Source organism: Barbus barbus, assembly GCF_936440315.1.
Source record: "Barbus barbus genome assembly, chromosome: 7".
Classification (NCBI taxonomy): domain Eukaryota; kingdom Metazoa; phylum Chordata; class Actinopteri; order Cypriniformes; family Cyprinidae; genus Barbus; species Barbus barbus.
In genome coordinates, this window is record NC_136735.1 from 14,334,098 (window position 1) to 14,354,127 (window position 20,030).

Genomic DNA, 20,030 nt, shown 5'->3' on the forward strand with positions numbered 1-20,030 from the left:
AAATTTTAATAAAATATATTATTGACAAAAAAAGCAGGACATAATTATAGTGTGTTTGTGGTTTCTAAGCAACTTTTTTTTTCTTCCTCAACGTTGTTGTAACACAGCTTGCATCTTTTGTGTTTTCCCAACTGGGCTTTTAGTGTTGAGAGCGTCTAGCTGTTATAGGCTCGGTGTTTCAGTGGCACTTGTGCATTCCTGAATATCAATTTCTGTGAGAGCAGATTAGAGGCTGCCTCCCTCTCCCTCCCGAGCTCTTCAAATTAGTTTGATTTTCCCCCAGATGGTCAGATTAAATTACATAAACGCTGTCAGCAAAGTCCTATTCTCCACTGTATTCATGCCATCCTTACTCTGAGGCCCTACCTCCCAGTTCTTTTGAAAACTTTTTTTTTTGCCCTGTCCTCTCCTATACCGATTTAACCTGCAAACATAATTATTTTGTGTTTGAGTTTTTAATAGATCCTGAACCTTTCACTCTTTCTGTTCCTTGTTTAAGAATGTGTGTGTACCAAAGCTGTACAGCTGACAACGTCTCTGTAGATGAATCACGGTAAAACTCCTTCCTGTGCCCCGCTGTGTGTCATTCTGACAGAAACCCTGGGCTTTGGAGGAACTCCAGTGCCAATTATTACAATAACAAGTGTTTAATGAACAAGACTGCACAATTATAGCACTTAATTACTCGCTTTAATCCGCATAAGATTAGAGATTGCAGATCTACCGCTACTATTTTCTTATGCATGTCTGGATAAATGGAACCGAAACATGCGGTTCGGACACCAAAAATAAGATTTGGCAGAAAAAGAAGGAATTTGTCAAAAGTATAAAAGTAAACCGGTTTGGTTGTTTTTGAAATAGGATAATGGAATTAGAAGGGAAACAATGATACCATTTTAAAAGACCAAGGATTTTTTAAGGAGTGCACATTGCGAGATTTTAATCTCTGTCTCCCACACAAGCACATCTACTTTCTGGCTTGTCAACATAAAATGTCGGCCCCTGCAAAGCCAAAGAGGCACGCGGAGGATTTCGTTTACAACTTGGTGGCTGTTTAGGCCGGAGAAGTAAACTACTTCTGACAGACTAAACAGAAGTGGAAGCGCTGGGTGGCCCGCTCAATTAACAACCCCAAAACGTCTGGGTGCAACTGTTTTTTGAGCTAACACAACATTCTTTGTGGCATTTCACAAACTGCAATAAACAACAAATGTTGAAAAACCAGTGAGAGAGTGAAATTACACAATTTCCCCTCTCTACCCAGCAACACTAAAGATACCATCTGGTCATCTTGTGTGAGGGAAGCAGAATCCTATCATTGAGGTGTGTGTGTGTGTGTTATGAACATTGTGAAACCGCCACTTCCTCGACGGTGGGATGAAGTCTGGTATCACTTCCTGTAAATCTGGACAGTGTGCTTTGAAGTTCGATATGGTGTAATATTGCTGGAGTTTAATGTTTTCATTTCTCGCTGGACTGAAAACTAATTTATGCACCAAAAAAAACAACAACAAAAAAAACAGTTGCAATTTCCCATAAATTATTCAGTTATATAAATAAAGAGAACAGAGGACACCCCTTTTAAGTTTGCCTTTGTAAAACGCATCATTTCCATCCCTCCTGTCTAAACAGATGGACAACTCTGTCTATAAGCTGCGGGCTCATATGGACAGACAGTCCCTTGAGCTTCCAGCCAGACCAGAGGTAAATAATACCCTCTGTGCGATGCTATACAAATGAGAACTGGGACGTGGGTACTCGTCGGCGGGTCCATCCAGAGGCAAAGGCTTGGGCAACAGAGACCTTAAATTTGTGAATTGTGCAATGGGTCCAGATTGTAAACATGTTTGTTCTGCAATTGGGCCAACACAACTGAATGAGAGAGGAAGGCAATTAATGGAACTTTAGTGGAGGCTGGATGCTTGAGGACATTGGGAAAGACGGGGCTGTGCTCAGCTAATTGCCCTGCTTTGTCCGTTTTAAAGTAAAGTGTAGGGTTGAAGGTCAAATCCCATTCAAACGCAAACAAGAGGTATTTATGTTAGACAGCCTGAGATGAGGGAGACAAACGTTTGCCCTGTGAAGTTTTTAAATATGAATATTTCATTTTGTCATTACTGTAGCCCCTCGTATTAAATTAAAGAGAGTGGACCATTATTTTCAATAGGATTGGATAAATACCCTTGAACAAATGATCGCAGAGAGCACTGAAAAACATGCTGAATGAGTATCACATGAACTATCAACAGTGAAATTTACAGTAAGAAGAGCCTAAAAATGCAGTTGCAATTAAATTCTAACAATGATCATTCAATTATAATCATAACAATAATGAAGAAGGGCATACTGTAATTTAAGTCACGTCACTTGTTTTCCCAACTGATGCAAAGATTGTTTATGCACACAGTTATTACTCTCAGATGAGACACTGATAAAAGCAGAGTGTAATAAGTGTTGTATTATTGTCTGTCACGTTTTTAACCAGTCAATATTCTAAATAAACAGCAAAGTCAATAAGCAGTTTTTTTTTTTAAATGGAGTTCTTTAAATATATCATGTGGTAAATACAGAAATACATGTATTAAATTATTACATTTTAAATTTGACATTTAATAAGGTGTGAGTAAAACCTTATAAAAAATGCCAGACTTCAATTGAATGCATTTTTTTATATCATATCTTTATTTCAGTGCTTACTCCTCATGCCTATGACCAAAGTATTGTAGAGCGGTACATAATTTAGTCATTTGTTCTACAATGGTTTTATTTAGTTACTTCACTCTTTGCTTATTCTGAATGTGACACTGTCAATTAGGGTAGAATAAAGAACACAATTTTGATGAGGATTTTCTTTATTGTACTTTGTTCTAACCCTCTACATCTGTTGGCAGCTTGCTACATATTACTGCACTGGAAGCAAGAAGAGAAGAAATGTGTCATATTTCAAGTCCATTTAATAACAAGTTGTCACTTATCAGGCTTAGCATCAGTCATGCATTTTTTTTATTATTAATTTAATGAGACAGATGTGAGAGAAATATTAACTACGGCATTAAAAACAATATACTTTGGCCAGTGTGCCATACACAGACATTGTTTTAGCTCTTCACTGAATACTGTTTTCATAATAGTTGCAAGAAAAAAAACTACTGACATTCAAATAAATAAACAGAAATTTGCAAAAAATCTATGATGATTAGTTTATGTATTTTTTTTTTTTTTACTTTCACTTTTTAGGGATGGAGGCATTTAATATGCCTTTCTTGGTTTATGGCAAACTTCTGGATCTAAATCACACTGTTGTTAAATTTGGGAATTATTAACTAAACCTTAAAATAAAAGAATAAAAAATAAAATAAAAAGTAGTGAAATAAAATAAATAAAACAAAATAAAATAAAGCTATGAATCATTTGTTTATAAAGAGTTTGGAAGCTGTGAACAATTTTTCAGAAAGGGAATATGGTAACTGATATCCCAGACAAGACAAAGCTTACAACAGGAACAAACACACCTCCATGGTCTCATTCCATTTCCTCTGAACCATCATTAAGTAAAGGGGGTCAATTTGGCTTCCATTCTGTAATCGCATTTGCTCATCAGACCCTAAGTACAGAGAGAGACAGTTACCCAACCACAGAATGCCTGACCCACCAGCATGACCCAGACCCTGCAGTCCCTGTGGTGGAAAGTCATCAGAGGGTTGGAGATGCTGAGGTGCTTGCTGCAGCGCTGCTTCTCTGCGGGGTTGTAAGGCTCATTAGTCATGCGGTGGTCGCTTCTCACCAAACACAATTAAGACTATTTGCCCTCCTGCAGCAGATGCTGATGAGACAGGCAGAGAGGAGGATTGTTTGAATGGCCCGTGCTGCTACGAGAGGACCACAGCGATGGAGGCAAAAATTGAATTTTGATAATGGAGTACATCCATTTGAGGGGCTTGGCAGGGATGGCGAACGAGCAGGAAGTGAAAGAAAGAAAGAAAGAAAGAGGGGTGAGGGGAGGGGGGCAATAATGACCTTACCGGAGTAAAAATCTAACAGTTCCATTGCATCCGATCTGTTATGCACATTTCATAAAACCAGAATCATTCGCAGTTGTTACCTGTCACTCACCTCTAGAAAGGTCAAATGAGATTAGAAAACACAACTACAGCCCTGAGCCTGTTATCAGAGCTCTCTATTCAACAGGTGAGCTCTAGATGCTGATGCTTAGATATTCCAAGATGCTAAACGTTTTATACAAAAAAAAAAATCTGTTTCGGCAGAATATGACATATTTTTTGCTTTTTACAAAAAAAATAGTGAGTGGCCTATAAAGGCAGCATTTTAAGGTATTGTAAGCCTGCTCTGAATTGTTTTCAAAGGTCAGAAAATTATGCTGCCGGTTAAAAAAAATAAAATAAAAATAGTTTAGTCATACTGAAAGAAAATAGTTTAGTGTTAGTAAAAAATACATATACCAATGTCTTTAAAGTCTCTTATGCAGTAAAACCCGTGAAACTGTAAAATAAAATAAAAATATTATGGTATAAAATTCATTTTAAAATAATACACTCTATTATAATATGTCAATTTAATATGTTAATTCATTCTCATGATGGCAGAGTTTAATGTTCAGCAGCTATTACCTCACACGATCCTCCAGAAATCATTCTAATATGATGATTTGTTGTTCAAGAAACATTTCTCATTATAATCATTGTTGAAAATGGTTGTACTGCTTAACATTTTTTTTTTTTTTGTGGAAACCATGATTAATAATTTACTTGATGAAATGAAGTATTTATATGTAGTGTTGGGGGTAATGTGGGTTACATAATCAGATTACTTTTTTCAAGTAACTAGTTAAGTAATGCATTACTTTTAAATTTAAAACAAAATATTTGAGTTACTCTTTCAAATAAGAAAAGCAAGTTACTTTGTTTTCCCATTTATTCTCTTACACCTCTCCTGTCTTGTATTAAGAGAAATCGGGAGTGAGGTGCAAAGGCACTTACTTCTGCCAAAGGCTTATTCATTTAACTTTTGGTGTGAAACAGATTTTACAGTTGCAAAATATTTCATTTTTGAAGTCTAGCCCAGGTGAGTAACGATGCATTACTTTCCATAAAAAGTAACTAAGTAACACAATTAGTTACTTTTATAAAGCAACACGACATTGTAATAATAAGCAACTTTCCCCAGCACTGTTTATATGAAATATATTTATTTTTAACAATGTAAAAATATTAACTTTGATGCACCCGAACTGAATACAATTATGTATAAAAAAAATGTAACTTTTGATGTATACATTATTATGTTGTTTTTCTCAGTAGATTATACATATTATACAATGCTGCTACCCTAGAAAAACGCGGCCATCAATCTCTTGAAATCAATTGCGAGTCCACTGTATCTGCTGCTGCCTACGTTGAGTGTTCCAAATCTGTCACTTACGAGGTTCCAAGCGTCAAGATGCTGCCTAGGTAGAGAGCAGCAAGGCAGCTAACTAGGTTTTGGAACAGAGCATCTTTTTTTAAAATTTGCAGGAATGTTTGCTTAACAAGAGATGAACATAAGAATGAACCTAAACTCAATGGCTGCAGATAACACTTACGTAAAACAACAAAGTCAACTACTTTTGTGTACTTTGCAAAACTTGCCTTCAGAGATTAGGATAAGTGGTGACTTTTTTTAGGACTGAATCAGAACGCTGATATGACAGACCCTCCTCTTAATTACTACTGTAAGAGCACCAGTGGCAGGCCTGATTTTGTTCAAAATGTCAATGTGCCCACTTGGGAGAACGAAAGGGGGGAGGAAAAACAACTAAATTGAGAACAAATGCAGAAATGTTGATGTCAACAGTATTTTAGAGCGCAGTGGGACTCTTCCGCTGCACGACAGACAACAACATATATCATATCATGCTGCTTGTGGTTTTTAACCAAAGGAGTTTCTAGATTTATTGTGAAGAGAGACAGAGAAATACCACAAAAGAAAGAGGAGGGTTGTTTGTGTTTCAAATTAAGCAATAAGATGTGTGCTAATAGTTCTAAGATGCTGATTTAACTGTGCTATGGGGCAGCGGTTTCTGAGTATGACACTCTATCAGTCTTTTACTGTTTTTGACATGAATACAGCCACTGCCACTAAAGTAAAAGATGCAAACCTTCAAATCCCAAGCATTCATTGGATTCACGAGGAAATCAATCCTGTTTGGTGAAGTAGTTATTTTCTCTCATTGAGTACAAGAGTCTATTTCCACCATTACTCTGGCAAGCACGGACACCTGTAGCTTACAAGCTGTCGCCATGTCAACAGTGCGAAAGAAAGTAAAAATATGCAGGAAAGAAGTGTGGGGAAAAGAAGACTCCATTTGAGGGAACGGGAGTGCGGGAGAAGCCCAGTCGAGCTCATGGGAGGGGCAGGAATGATGAAAGGCTGTTGAAAGCTCTTCACTTACAGGCTCCGGGAAGAGATGTACATCTCACAACATACGACACAGTCACCTAAACCACTCCTCTGAGATGATGGGTGTTGAAAAAAGCTCCAATAATGGATGTTAAGGGTAAAATATAAAGTGAGTGTTTCGACAACACCCTCGTCCAGGTGTTAGAAGCATCATCTGGTAAACAATGTAACATGACAACCACTGAAAACACAACAATGGATAAAAATAATCCATTATTGCATTAGATTGTGTCAAACCAGAGAACGAAAACGAACACACTCTATGCAACAGTGTTTACACACCATTTCATGCTGCTTTAAAATAACTAACTCAGATCCTATTTAAGTGGATCAACTCCTCCACTCAATTGAACATTACTGTAACATAAAATTGATGATTATGATATGAACATATATATTTAGACGTCAATTTCAGCAAATTTAGTTATCTTCGATTAATCATGTTAACTACAAAAAAAAAAAACTTGCAATTAATTTTTACATTTAAAGTTATTAATTTTTAGTTTAATTGCAATACATTTTTTAATCAACTGACAGCCTAGGGCTTAAACAAACCTGTACAGAGAAAACAAAAGTGTTACATTTATGTTATAATTTCTTTTATATTTTACATTTTGAGTTGCAAATTGGTCCGGTTACACTCTTGAGCCTGAGGCAGAACACTGAAGGGAAAGCTTTGAATTTCTGTTTGTAGTTATTAATTTTTCTTTATTAAAATACAATAGGCAGTTCATCTCTTCTGCGTGTCATCATTGTACGGCACTCAAAGGCCAAAATTATTTGGCATCATGGTTATTATAGTTAACTGAAACAAAAACTAATACCATAAATAAATAATAAATAAATAAAAATAAACCACCAATATTTTTTTATTTCATTTCAGCTAGTTGCAAACAAAGCATTCCTCATTTTAATTTAGTTTAACTTGATGTACGAATACAACTAAAACTGATAAAAAAAACTGTATAGACACACAAAACAAAACTATGCAACAAAATTACTCCAATTTGAACATAAAATGAACATAAAACCTTAAAATATAACTGATTCAAAACATTAATAAAACTAGTAACTCAATACTAAAACAGCACTTTTCAGCATAATACGAATGCAAAATAAAAGTGTGAATAAAACAACTAAAAAAGTGTGAAAACACCTTAATTTGAATTAGCTACAGTTCCTGATATCCAAAAAGAAAGTTGAGACTGGCATGTTAAAAAACTTGTCAAACCGCATGTGAGCCACACATTTTATGAGCAGCTGTATTACTATGTGGCTTCAATCAGTGTCTTCATCTCATAAAGTGTATCTGACTGCAGTCTAATGTACATTCTACTGCCGTCCATCTTAATTACATTGAGATGCACTTAGTGCCATGCAAATGCATCGCAAGCCAACTGGCTCAATGTAGTACCCATTGTCCTTCACTCGCCTGGGTCTCCGTCATTAGTGACAGAGGACTGCTCTGAGCAGTCACTGAACCCTGCAGATGAAATTATCTCTCCGTTACTGGTGGGTTATGGCTGGACGGTGCTGAAGGGACCAGCAAGCGGTCCAGCACCTCCTCCGATTCTTTAAGGAATGTGGGTGGGACGACATAAAGGACAGTAAGTACATGTGTAGTTATGATCGAGCTACACTTTTTTATTTATTTAACAACAATTTCGGGGCCAATGCATCAATTAAATTTTTATTTAAAAAGTACAAATGATTAGTTTATGTAGTATATAGTAATGATTAATTTAGTCTGACTGAAATCAAACTTTTAAAGTGCATGTAAATGTAAAACTTGAATTTACCTGTTTCTTACACCTTAGTTTTGACTTTCAAAACCTCAATAAATTGCCCAGATATTATGAAATCTGGACCTAAATTAAAGTAGCATCTGATGGATTGCAGTTGCACTTTTTTTTTAAAATTTCGTTCTGTTCTTGTACTATAAATTCTGATTGGATGAGCAACAATGAAGCCACACAGACCACACATCATCTGAATTCAATAATAATGTACTCTGTTTCCTTCATACATAAAACCCTCTTACCTGTGGTAAAATCACTACTAAATACATCTACTTGCTTATCGCTTTAAGATACATCCTAAAATCCTGCTTTTGTTAAAAATCAAATCAGAATCACCCAGTTCAGCATAACATAGAAAGATAATTTTTGACTAAATAAAGTGCAAACTAAAATATTCTATTAATTCTGAGGTTCGCATTCAGTTTCCTTGGTGAAAGCAACTTAACTTGCATAGAAAACATCCTCTCTCCTTCCCAAAGGAAATGGATTTCTCCCCTTTCAGCAGACCATTCAATCCAGGCCATTGTACAATTACCAGGAAATCAATGTTTTTTTCCCCACTCTAATTTTTTTTTCTTTTTCTTTCCCTTTTTCACACTCACACACACACACACACACACACACACACACCTACACACACACAAGCAGGGCTCACACCCACACACACCTGATGTAATCTGGCAGACAGTGCCATCAGAGTGAGCCATCAGAGGGAGTGCACGCCCGGTCTAAAGCATCTCCCAGCTGGCTGCGTGAGCTGTGCCCGTCTGGCTGGAAGCTACAGATTAATTAACAGTGTGCCATGAGAGCACCGCACAAGTGTGTGTGGAGGGGGCGAGGTGTGTGACATTCAGCTCGGCCTGCTCACGCACCCAGCAAGCTCTGAATCTCACGTCTCTCCGCCCTCGCCATCATCATCATGGCCTCACACTCTCACCCCGTCTGCTCGGTGACCGCAGCCAATCGCCTACCAATCAGGACGGATAAAGATACAGCACTTTGAGACTGTACAAAAGGAATACAAGCTGTGGCCGCTGCAATAAATAGGCATTGTGACTAACAAAATTTTGATTTCTTTTCTTGTTTACCTTTATAGTAACACAGAACAACTATCAGAAGAGCAATACAATAAGGATACTCTGTTGTTAATTGCTTCTTATCTCAAAATAACTGTTCCTTCCATTAAAAAAGAAAGAAAAATATATACATAACGCATACATATGTTCGCACATTTTTGCACATTACTAAAACCGGACGAGAAGTGTCTACAGTGTCTACTCATGAGCCACACAGTTGATAAAATGTTCAATGAAAATTTATAATATTTTAATTATTTATTATACAGACAAAAAACAACAACATTAACACTTATTACTATTACCTGATAAATATTACCATAAAATCACAACAGCATAGCCCATAAATATGCAAAATACTTTGCTGAAAATGTATAAAATTGTAAATTCATAGGTGAATTTGTGCAAAAATAAGAGTTTGACTGAAGGATGGCCTTGGAAAACAACAAAATAAACAATAAAATAAAAAAAAAGGAAATGTTTTCTCCTTAATTTGATAATTTTCTCCTTAAAGTTGATAAGTCTACTTATTTTACTATATCAAAGTTTGGTACCCTATAGGAAAATACCTGCCTGGCATTTTTGGGTTGCAACCCATTAGTTAAGAACCTTTAACTAATGGGTTGAAAATTTCCATACAAATTCGAAAGCAACAATAGCGCATTGTGAAGTTAGCTAACACGAGTAAACTACAGTGTCCATATCAACAAGCAGAAAAATATATTTTTGTTTCACTTTGAATGGGGGCTAACAGGGTTCAAAGAAAGCTCCAGTGAAATGACAGAGGAAATATCTAACCCATTCTGAATTTGCACATCAATAGAGAGACAAATCGAGCGTCCTCTCTTCCTCCTATAATATATACAATAGAGAGAGCGGCAGTTCAGCTGTGACTGAAACCCGAGATACATGTGCTCTGAATCATCGGGCAAAAGACTGTCCCCGCTACCCTCTCAAAATCTTTCGTAACACCCATTCTCATTAGAGGGATGGAAAAACTTGGGGAACGGATCGATGTTTTCATTCTTCAAGTGCTTGTATCCATTAGACGGGTAAAATTCATCCATCAAGCAAATTCCTTTCTGGTTAGGCCCTGTCGCTTTAACAAGTAGCGAGCTCAATGTGCAAGATGTATTGCTCTCCATTTCACTAACCTTCATTACGTCTTTCATGTGTCTCTCACCCCCTCCTCATATCTCTCTCTTGTTTAGAGAGCCAAAGGATCTGATTGGCCAGAGACACTACCTGCCATGTTCTGTAGTATACAAGCCTGACAGTCAACCTCTCATGTTCTTCACATTAATTCAAACGCCTTTTTTTACAGAAATCTTTCAGCATGAATTATATATGATGGCCCCTTTTACCTCCTCACTTAGGGGAAAATATAATTCTATAATTTGGTGGTTTTCATATGGTATTTAAAGCAATATAGAGTGGGCCTTCCTGTAAAGCTGAAACTAATGGGAAAAGGGGGTTACTGCATTCCAAAAGTAAGTGCTCAAAGTTATGTTGAAATACACATAAATTACAGTGGCAAAAAATTTCATCACAGCCATTAGAAAGACGAATCCCTCATCCTGGCCTCTCCACCTTCGTGATCTTAATCCAAAGAAAGCTATCAAGAGGACTGTTCTGTTTCAATTTCTGGCGCTCATGCTCCAAAAAAATGCAAAAGGAGCTAATAAATTATGTGGTAAATTACGGCACACTGAGCACTTTCAGGCAACATATCGCAAGATAAATTTCTCCAGCGTCTACAAAAGAAATGGTCCAGCTGATGGGAGACTGGATAAAGGAATGATGCAGAGGAAGCGAGCGAGAATTTAGATTTTTTTTTTCTTTTTTTTATACATTTAAAATGGCTATAATTTATCCCCCATAAATGACAAAGCGGGGAAAAAACACATTTAAATCGGCACAACCTTTCCACCTGAGCTGCTGTGAGATCAAGTGGGTGGTTATTTGAATAAAAACCCAGCTTGCCCGCAGTCTCTGCTGACGGGGGAGACAAAAGCCTTGCTCCTCTCCTTAATGAACATATCTGCCGTGGAACGCTGCAGCTGGACTTAAAAGGTTACGTGGGGCTGGCCATGCTGATCACAAAGCTGCACCCGCAGGAATGCTGAATCCTCTCCAAGAAAGCCGAAAGGAGTTGCGGGGGGGGGGGTTGGATTGGCTGTATCAGTGACAAAAGGGAAGACTGATGGCCTCACCAAGAACCAGAAAGACCTTTGCGCGAACCCCTCTTTCGCCACGGGAGAGCACGGTTCATGTTTACATCCCTCCCTCGAACATCCTCACACACTTACATACAGCGGCCTCCATTTTATTTACTGCGGCATTCATAAAATATGAATGCCCAACAAGATACTGGAGGACACATGAGAACAAAATGGGAACAATGAAGTATAAAAATATCACAGCATCTGGCGCTTGGTGACCTATGACCGCTGACTTGCTCAAATAAGTATTTTCCCTTCAATCATTTTAATGGCATGGCAACCCTAAAGGCATTGCATTACATCCTCAGCAGTGAAAGCATTTTAAACTGTAAATTTCACGTTATTAAATCTTGACAGTCTAAACGGATGACATATTTATTAGCAAAGGCCATACAATCGTGATAAACTGCAAAAATGGAGTACAAAGCGTACCTGGCTCTCGAATCCAATGAATTAGGGTCTTAAGAGGTCATTGAAGAAGTAGACCGCCTGTGATGGGAAGTCCTACTGCAGCGGAGTGGAGCGCGTGAGAACTTAAAAGGTGAAGCGTCTTAAGGTGGGTGTCGTAAGGTACAGACACACAGATGACTGACCTGTCCTACTCTATAAAAGTGTCTGACGCCAGGTATGCCGTCAGCCAATCCGAACTCAGCGCTCCACGAAGGACGCACAGGTACATACAAATGGAGCAGGGGACTAGGACACACATTCAGTCATAGGAGAGGACAAGTGCGTCAGGAATGAATTTCTAACCCTGTGAAAAAAAGAACAACTATAAAAGAACTACAAAAGACAGACACGCGCACACACGTGTGCTACTGTTCCAAAGTTTGGGGGTAGTAAGTTTATTTGAAAGAGATTACAGTAGGCTAATCCTTTTATTCAGCAAGGATGCATTCAATTGATCAGTGACAGTAAAAACATTTGTAATGTTACAAAAGATTTCTTCCTATTCAACAAAAAATTCTAAAAAAGAAAAAAATATATTAATAATATTAAGCACCACAACTGTTTTCAACATGGATAAAACCAATACATTTTATTTAAGCAATTACAATGATTTCTGAAGGATCATGTGACACTGAAGACTGGAACAATGCCATCACAGTAATAAATTCTATTTTAAAATATACTAATCATGAATTGAAACACATTAATAATATTTCACAATGTTATCATTCTGTATGATAAACAAATTAATACAGCCTTGGTAAACCTGAGACTTTTTTCAAAAACATAAAAAAACTGGCCCCAAACTTTTAAACAGTACAATATATATATAAATACTGGGCATAATTTTTTGAACTAAATTATGGCTGTCGCGATTTGTCGATTTTAGTCGATTTTTAAAAATCGTCGACTTCATTTTGCTTTGTCGACTAACCTAAAAATACCGGAAGTGGCGCATTTCACGGACAAGAATCCATAAAACACATTTTTAGGCTATTTTCCAAGGCTGCATGATATATTAAACCCATTTAAAAATCATAATTAAGCAGAATTGTGAATTCAAAAACGCTATGATTTAATTAAATAATGATATGCGATGCAGTTCTAACACAGTATATGCTCTTTAATTATTTCCATGCGTGTAGTTAAGCACGTGCGACTCACAGCGGCTCCGTTCACTGTAGCTCCACAGAAACTGTTATCATTTACATGTGGAGCGTCTCAAACTCCATCTCTGCATGTTGTTGGGAGTTTGTGTTTAATATAACGTTCATCTGGGAACGCAAAGCGCGCCATTTCATCAGATTTATAAGGTAAATCATTTATAAATCTACACAAACACAGGAGAAAACATCAAGATTTCAAAATAAAAGCTCAAACCCTCACTCTGAGTTTACACGTTTTGTTGTCCACATATTCATTTAATTACAGTGGCTGTAGCATTTCTGTCCTAAAGAAATGGCCAAATATTAAAGATTAAGTGTACATCTGAATTAAATGGTGCTTGGTCAATATTAAACAGTAATGTGTAAAACTAATCATCAGGCCGTTTGTTGTAATGCGTAATCTACATTAGCTCTATTGTTTATAATACATTATGTATTTTAACAGTTTTGTTCAATAAAAACCATATGATTTCCTTCTTTTGATACTTTATTTGAACTAATTATTATTGCATCATTGCTATTATATATCTACTTTAAGTCATTTTAAAAGCTATTGTTCACTTAAATCCATTTTTATTACCACAAAAAAAAATTATAATTATAGTTCCCTGTGTAATCCGTTTTATTTCCAAATTCAGTTTTTAAAATTGTATTAATCAAAAAGCCTGTCTAATTAATTGAGTTTTACAGTTTTATCTGTACCAAATTCTGTTTTCCATTATTTTCTGGATTCCATTTTAATTGTTCCATTACATTTTAATAATAAAACGCATCTCCAATTAATTGATTTTATATTTGAAAAAAGTATATATATATATATATTTTTTTTTTCAGAAATACTGCACATTTACATTTTTCAACTAAATAAATTCTGGTAAATAATATTTCTGGTAAATGCTCCTTTAAAAAGTGTTTTTTGATTATAATTTTATTATTATTAGACTAGAACACGTGGATATGTTGTCATTCTTACACTATAATACTGATCTTTGATTTCAGTGATTTGGACTCTGAGATGGACACTTGCTTCTTACACTATGTTGCACTTCACTTTTGCTTTAAAAAAGGATTTCATAGAAATTTGGATTTCATTTGGTTTAATAAAATATTTTGAAGTAAAATTGTTGTTGTTGTTTTTTTTGCGGGAAATTAATCGTTTAGATTAATCGATTAATCGAAAAATTAGTCGATAGATTAATCAAAATAAAAATAGTCGTTAGTGGCGTATATAATAATCCTATAGCACAGCATAACAACACCAAACCCGCCTTGTATAATAACTGTTGTCAAATATAAATCTGATGACATTTTCACAAGATGGCAAAAAGTTAGAAGAAGGGGGAAAAAAAAAAAAACATAACAGATTTAAGGTTGGAGGTGGAGCCTACTTAAAAGCTGCCGGTTATTTCCCTGTTTCACACTCGACAGAATTCACACAATCTTTGTCTTCCGCACTGGTCGCACTGCATATTTCACCAAAAAGACATACGCTTGCATGTAACACACCAGATCGGTCCAACTTTTTTGATGCAACTGGAAAGTTTTATTTATTTATTTGCCAATCCCAAAGTGTTGCCAGCTCGAGCTGGTGGTTTTTGCAGTTTGTTTATCATTGACCATCACAGAGGCGCCAGTGTGAAATAAAGTATTTTTAGATGTTGACATAATGGCTTGAAGAGGGAGGAGACCATGAATTTTTCATAGCGGCTCACAGAGAGAGGTCATTTGCCACTCTTTCTCTATAAAAGCGGGGAGAAAAAAGAATTTCTGGAAGGCTGCGAGCGGCTTTCACTCCTCTGAAAAATAAACCGATCAGCCAAGTACAGCGACCTAGAGACACACAAACATAAAACCCTACTGAACGTTGAAAAATGGATTCCCTCATTGTCCAGCTGTTCTGAAACAAACTCAAACCTCTTATTTCCTGGTACCCGTGAAACTCTCCTTGAATTCCCAGCAAACACAAACAGCCACCATCTACTGAACACTATGCTGGCAAGTCAACACTGTCTGTTGAGAAAAGGTGTCCGGTGCAGTAGTGTCACACTCGCCTAATAATTATTTGGTAGTTTCCATAAGAATGGATTTGATTTGTTTGACTGTAACGACATTATTAGACAGTTCGCAATCCGTTTTACCATTGAAAAACTATTTACAGCTTTGGCCGACTCTAAAGAGTGGATTCCAACCAGAGTGTGCATCTATGTGTGTGCCTGCGTATAATCTTATTTGAAGTATTCTCTGCGTTTTCAATGCATTGAGGAGTTGAGCATAAATCAGAGTGACAGACTTAAAAGAAAAGGCTTTGCATTAAAGAGTCCAGGTCAAGGGGATGGGTCTTAAACACAGACAATTCCTTTCTTCTCTGAAATATTAGCACACTCCGACCGTTACCAGACGAGTGAAAGTGCATCCCTCAAAGTGTCAATTAAGCGGCACAACAGTGGCACATCAATACTTTCAAGCTGCTGCGTGACGTTTTAATTAAGCCTTGCATAGGTTGCACATAACATTCCATCCGGTCACGCAAGTCACAAACATTATTTGCTTCCTCACCTCTCTTCCTGATATGTTACATTGCACTTATGTAGCAAGCACACAAAAGAACGTCGTGAGAGGCATGAGGCCCGTGGTTCTCCGGCTGTTGTTTGGCATGTGCACTCAAGTCAGTGAGCTTTGAGTTGGTGTTGGGTTGCCGGCAAAAACACCAGTGTCTCCGTCTTTAAGCATGACTGGGCAGCAATGAGCCTGCTCCAAATGTTACACGCTATTCAGGCCTCATTGGTGTGTGTGCGTGTGTGTGTGTGCGCATGCAATGCCGACTCCCAATTATTCATGCACTGCATTTAACAAGCTGGTGAATCAGCCCTATACCATCAGAAAGGAAGTCACATCCATTCACATGCACAAACACACACCGGTGTCAAAACAACAATGCCTATTTATCTGTTCCCAATCATTGTGCTCCTGACGATTATTAATCATGTTAGAGTCTTATTGCCTTGAAAATGAAATAACATGAAAATAAATGTTTCTGCAATTAGCTGTCATGCCTCCCATTGACAGGGAATGATTAAAACGAAGACACTGACTAATTGGGCTTTGAATAATGAAATGATATGTATGCTGACTTTTAAGCAGGTGTGAAAGCAACAAGGAAATTATAAAACATCTGGCCACACTGGACAGGTTCTGTCAATCAATCCAGCCTCTGTGAATCCCATTACCATGACAACCCCCAGCCAATAACATCTGTACTGGCCTTTATGAGGGAAAGAGGGCCACTATATGTGACAATATTAGCATCATTACAGTAAAAAATGGTGCCTTCTTGCTCCTTTATTTGATGTGAGATCAAACATGCGCACACTCTCTCCATCCCACACGCTGCGGCCTGCCACGGGTCTTTAAAAAAAAAAAAAAAAAGCTCTTTCTGTCAAGATATAAATGACACTTCATAGTTTGAAAGTGCTCCTATCAATCACTCCAACTTTAATGTGAAATAATAAAATCAGTTTAAGTTTTTCTGTTGTCCGTTTCTTTCCCCCCTCCCTTTCTCTCAAGTGAACAAAGGCCAAGTTCAAGGCAACATCAAAAATTGATTTCAGCTACACTTCAGATTAGTCAAAGGTCTCCCAGCAGGCACATGCACACACACACACAAGCAATGCTAAATCTCTCCTCGTTTTATTACGTACATCATCCATAATACATTAGTCTCCTTACAGATGCATTTTCAAATGTTCCAAATGTTTCAAATGTTAAAAAATATATAGATTTTTTAACATCATAGGAGTAAAAAAATAAAAGTAAAACATGCATAGGCATGAATATCTATTCATACAAAAATGGCACTATTATAAAACATCTAATTTCCACAAGACGCACATATTTGCATCTCAGACATTTTTTACATATGTAAATGATTGAGTCTCTGTCACAGATTACAATATCAAATCGATCTTACGGACCTAAACTACTGTAGAGAATTCTAATAAACAGAAACAGGTACATGCTTAAAAAAAACACCATTAAATAAATCACCAAAACCCCCAGTAGAAGGCCTAAACTAGTCAAAGCAACCAGAAGATTGAAACATGTTTTTGAATATAGATATTTAAAAACTAAATATAATATAGGAGGCCAGTCCAGGAGCATGATTCAATGGGAGGTAATGTCTGACTTTAGCGGGCAATATACACTAACATTTAAACAAAAGACCATTTAGGATGGGCCAGGAATCTTTCACCAATCACTATCATCGGTATCAGATTTCAGCGCAATTACAGTACATGGTGATACCTCAGTACCATGCTCCCTTCTACACTTTTTTCAGTCAGTGTGTGTGTGCGTATATGTCAAGTTGTTTCTTCTTTATCTGTCGAAACACAACCTCAAGGTATGTGTAAACAAGTGAAATTTAACTGATAACCTTTTTTTTCTTTTTTATCATATTGCTTTTCGGAATACTGTATGAGTGTTTGAGTTGTCTACAGTGCATAATGTGCTTTAGAGGTTTGGCTCAATTATGTACACATCAATTTGACATTATAAGTAATTTAGAGACTCCCTTACTGCCACTGAAGTCACCAAAACAATATGTTGAAAAGTCACCAAAGCAAACGTTGTAATTTGTCTGACATCGGATATTTAAATATTACATTTATTTCTAAAACATAAAAGAAAAAGTTGCTTCGAAGACACACTCACATATACACACAGACCAAAAAAAAAAAAAAAAACTACTGCCAGAGTGTGTTTTGTGAAAGTGTGCTGCCTATTTTTTTTACTTGCAAAAAACTTGGTTATGAGAGAATATTTGTTTATAAGCATCAGCTAAGCATTTAATTTTAAATGCTCATGAACAATCAGTAAGCATTCACTCAGAGCTGAGAATAAAACCTAAACAACATGAGAGAAGAACTGTAGTGAAAGAAAAATGACTAGGTGAAGGTAAGTTAACGATTACAGATTTTCTGGAACAATATGGATATGAATTATTTGAGGCTGTACACAGCAGTTTCCGTCAGATAAAGCAGGTCTGTATGAAACACTCACAAACAACTTTAACACTTGTAATCTGAGCAGAGGGATATTGTAATATTGTTCACATAGTATACAGTAACAATGTCAATACAACTACTTTCATAACTATATTTGTATTATTTCAATTACTGTAACTGCATGTAAAACACAAGCCTACACTTTAATAAAAAATGAGTTCAAATGTGACGTATAAGTTATATAGATACAGGTATAGCCTGGCATTCTTATGTTATTTATTTTTTATAGCCTATCTATTTTATATATGACTTTATTTTTTGTTTATTTTACTGATCTGACATCTTTATCATCCACTTGCTGCACCCTGTTCATTTTGAACGTCATTACAGTAAATGCATGTAAGTTGTCAGAAGTGTAGAGCTAAGAACTATTATTTTTATGAAACAGTTTCAAGCTGTTGGGGTGTATATGCACATTTTTTTATTTTTCACTGAAAGGTAACGGAGAAGTCAAGTAGGCTAGATGAAGTTATTAAAACGACGGTGAAACTGTGTGCACTTATTAATATACAGTGAAGCTTACACGCACCGCACGTGAACATATTTACAACCTGTGTGCACCTACTGTCTTTACTATGATTTACATCAACATGCACTTGACTAAACTATAAATTCTGAAAGTAATGCATTGTATATGCGACGAACTCATTTTCTCTGTATGTTTTGTATGTACATTTTCATTAATGATGTGATAAAACATTTTTTAATCTAGCAATAAAACAATATTTAAATCAATTAAAAAAATAATAATAATAATATAAAATGACCCTGCCTTGACCCGTTTTATTTTCTATAAAAGGGTAAGGAGTGTGTAAATTAGCGTTCGCGCATGCTGAGGCCATCGGTGTTCTTACCTGCTGTTGATGTGTTTCAGCATCCCATTGAAAAAACTTCACTAAACGACGGTCAACTTCGGGGAAAGACAAAACAGAGAGATGTTTCTTGCAAAACAAGTCCTCCTCACTCGCTTCAAGCAGCAACTCCCGTCCAAACGATAGTCCGGAGAGCGCGAGAGTCACTCGGATGTTGACAGATAGATGTTTCTATCTCCTCTCTGAAAACAAGAGCAAACGGAGGAGATTGGTCGGGGGTGATCGATGTGTCCAGCGCTCATGTGCGTAAATGACGAATATCAGCCGCCACCGTCCGGAAACACCGAGATACGGAGTTACACGAGCAGCCGCTGTTTTCTCATAGAGATACAACAAAGCTGGGAGTGCGCGCGGGCATGTCTACCTGAAAGCGCTGCGAGAGTACAGATAATTCGCGCAAGAGTGTGTTTCCTCAGCTCTGGATCTAGCTCGGCGCTACTGGTCCCCCCGCTGCGTGCAATCAGTGCGCTATGTGTCTGTATCTAGCACTGGATCAGTGATAAATGAAGGGTCATCCATGACTAACGCCGAACCCTGATGAATGACTTTCACAAGCTCGTCGTCATCATCGTGTCTCTGGCTGATAGCGACTGTAAGCAGCTCATGGGTTTGGCTCTGTTTTACGTTTTCATTCTGGATGCGAAGTTCATTCTCATCGAGGAGCAGTAGGGCTACAGCGCTTGCAAGTGTTATTTTGCATGCTCAAAGTTCATGCTTCCCCTGTCCCAAAACAACACAAAACATGTCCTGTATAATAAAACAGAAAAAGAACTAACTGTTAGATTTAATTTTCTTTCTTTTAAATTGATAGTAAAATCAAAATGGCAGCTTCCAGAACTTTACTGTATTTTTTTTTTATATATAAATAAATAAATAATGTTGTTGCAAAATTGCTGTGGCAAATGGCGTTACATTATCGGGTGGTA

At 36.9% G+C, this 20,030-nt stretch overlaps 1 protein-coding gene across 1 annotated transcript in view; it reads right to left on the bottom strand.

Annotated features, from left to right (window-relative positions):
* The window catches only part of LOC306872706 (teneurin-3-like), a gene marked incomplete at its 3' end in the record, with an annotated part of 76,134 nt that extends 56,395 nt beyond the window's left edge, over positions 1-19,739 (bottom strand). The window contains exon 1 of the mRNA XM_079421464.1: positions 19,087-19,739. The remainder of the gene's footprint in view (positions 1-19,086) is intronic.
* Positions 19,740-20,030: the final 291 nt, after the last annotated feature.